Here is a 3,342-nt window from a genome sequence, read left to right as displayed (position 1 = left end):
CTATTGATGGCACGCATATTCGAATTGAAGCACCTATAGAAAATGCAGCAGATTATATTAATCGAAAAGGATATCATTCAATCCAACTTCAAGTAAAGTATTATTATGAAACAGTAATTTTAACTTACGTTTACTTATAATTTCAATTAAATTTATATAATTTAAATCTTTATTATATTTTTTCTTTAAGGTGGTATGTGATCACAGAACATTAATTATTCACTGTTATGTGGGCCATCCGGGTTCTGTTCACGATCAAAGGGTTCTTAGACAATCAGAGATAGCTGCATATTTAAATGATGAAGAAAAATTTCCCTTTGATAGTCACATAGTAGGAGATTCCGCTTATGAGTTGCATGAACATCTTTTAGTGCCATTTAAAGATAATGGACATTTAACTCCAGCTCAAACATATTATAATTTTCGACATGCATCTGCAAGGGTACATAGTGAACGATGCTACGCATTGTTAAAAGGGCGAATGAGAAGTCTATTACATTGTTTACCTATGACTAGAGTAGACTTAATGGCGGAATATGTAGTTGCGTGTTGTGTCATACATAATATCTGTATACTGCGAGGAGATGAACTTGAAATAATATCAGTTGGAGCACCTACAGAGGTTACTGTACAAAATAATGTTACTCAAAGACAAAGAAACAATATATTAGGTACTTGTAAAAGAAATACAATAATGAATAATTTACAAAGACAACAAAATGCATAATATAATTTATGACTTGCGTTTGATGCTTACATACATTACAGTTAACAAACAAACATAGCTTATACTTTATGTTCTGTAACTCATTTTATTTTAACTAAAATACAATCTTTTATTTATTACTTATATCATAGGCTGCGTTCGATAATGCAAATCTGAGACGTCGGAGTGCTCTTTTTCTACAGTGCATGTCACATGCACTATAGAAAAAGAGCACTCCGACGTCTCAGATTTGCATTGCCGAACGCAGCTATAGTTCATTGTATTTTCGTATATACTTATAATGTACTGACATAGATACATTTATACTTAAAAATAAAAAACATCAAACAGAGTTGTATTTATCTAATTCCTTAATTATATCTAATTATAAGTTATGCTTTGTACTATGTAACTCTCACTTGTATTTTCATTATAATTTTTTGGATTGCATTAATTTCAACTTAAAAAGAAATACATTAATTATATAACAAAAAAAAATTGCATTATATCAATGTAAGAAGTACATTGCATTATATATTTAATTCAGTACTTTATCACATAACGTATCACATAACGTAGTAACGTATTCTATATGTTTTTGAAATAACTCAAACAAATAATTTACTTTTCCAAATATTTCGTAAGTGCATTTATCAATTTTTCTTCCATAGCCATCCTATCCTCATGACGTTTCTGTCTTTTCTGTTCGTGCGTTTCCTTCTGCGCTAGTCTTTTTTGAAGAAGTCTTGGCATAGACATTTTTGTACATTTTGTGTCATTTATATGATCTATAAGTTAAATAATAATTACATATTTTAATGCATATTTATAAATAAACTAGAAAAATATAAAATTACTAAAAAATTTTTCTCATAATTATTCTAAAAAGTTAAAATAAAAAGTATAAATTCCTGCAAGCAGTAAAATTAAAGAAAAATATTATTAATAAAATGTTTACATTTTATTTATAACATTTGTGTTCAAGTTATCATTTGTCCTCTGTAACTAGGATTTATTTTGATTGTTATAAAAGATAAAATAATATAAATAATTAAAACTTACCTTTTGGAGAAAAATTTTCTTTATCATTTGAAGGTTCATAAAAATCAACATTGTTACATACAGATTCTTCTGTGTTTGTATTCTTTACTAATATTCCAGAAGATGAAGCAACTGCCAAAGGTTTACACCAAGCTTTCTTGGAAAATATTTCTTCCATGATCTATATATGTATGTAAAAAAGTTAATGTTGTATATATATGTACATATATATATACATATACGTAGATATGTATATGTATATATAACCGTTAAGTGATAAGGTAGCTCAATAATAAACAAACATAAATAAAAATGAGCATATAGCCACAACGCAAGATGTCATTCGCAAAGTCATGTATTTAAAAAGAAAATATTAAAATAGTAATGATTTTAAGTACTTCAAAATGGTGCCAAGTTCGCCGATTGTTTCCAGATTTGTTGTTGTGGTCCTTAATCGATTTGTACGTTTTTTTTAAGCTTCTTAATTTAGAAGCACATTGTGGACCTGTTACACTATGTCCATGATCTTTTAATGATTTGGATACCATTTCCCAACATTTTTTGTGTGATACCTTTCCATCATGAAATTTTTTTTCCATTTCTTGGTAGGTTCTTAATAATAATAAAACCGATGCATCTGACCATCGATATAAAGTATCTATATAAAATATATAAAATATTTACGTGTATACTATAGTCATTAAAGTTAAAATTTTTTAAATAAATATGCATATATTTAAGAAAATTTGTAACTGAATCATTTTAATCTTACTCTCATCACAATTATCTGTTGATTGTGCATCATTATCTAAATTCTCTGAAACTTCATTTTGTTCAACTTCAGGTTGCTCCTGTTGATTTTGTTCTGTACTTGTAGCACGCAAAAGAGATGTAGCAAAGTTAATATCTGTATGTAAAATATATCAAAATTATATATATTAATTACTCAAAAATAATAAACTCATAAGAATAAGGCCTTGCACGTAATGAAAATTAAGAATACAGATTAAATGTAATGCACATTATTGGACACAAATGAGGTATAAGACGTTAGATTAGATCTTATTTATATCCATTGTGTAATATATATATGTACTTCTCCTAAATTTTTTATTTCTCTAATATTTAATATTTATTTCTATTCCTAATAATTTTCCCATTGTACATAAGTTCTAATAAAGAAGGGTCAGTATAATATAAAGTTTTTACATTAAATAAAGGTTATGTGGTACCACCATGCCAATATTTCACAATTAATGTTTATTACCTGAAGTAGCACGTCGTGCATCGTTGGCGGATAATAAAACATCATATATTTTATCGGTTTCAGGATCGTATAAACTAACTTTTTCCATTTTAAATAAGCAGTTAGCAATCGTTAGACAAAATATGGAACAAAATGGCACGTTAGATAGATTTGTGACGTCATACGTCCACAACGCTCACGTCGACCCACCTCTTCAGTGCGAGCGTTGCGAGCGTTCAATTCAATCGTCTGAAGTTAGTCGTTATGGCACTCGATGAACGTTGTGAGCGCCAAGTGGAACGGCAAAATGAGCGAATTGGGTGATGCGAGCGCCAAGTGGAACGCACCC

The sequence above is a fragment of the Cyphomyrmex costatus genome, unplaced genomic scaffold, assembly GCF_001594065.2.
Source record: "Cyphomyrmex costatus isolate MS0001 unplaced genomic scaffold, Ccosl1.0 scaffold403, whole genome shotgun sequence".
NCBI classification, from domain to species: Eukaryota; Metazoa; Arthropoda; class Insecta; order Hymenoptera; family Formicidae; genus Cyphomyrmex; species Cyphomyrmex costatus.
This window is presented reverse-complemented; position numbering follows the sequence as displayed.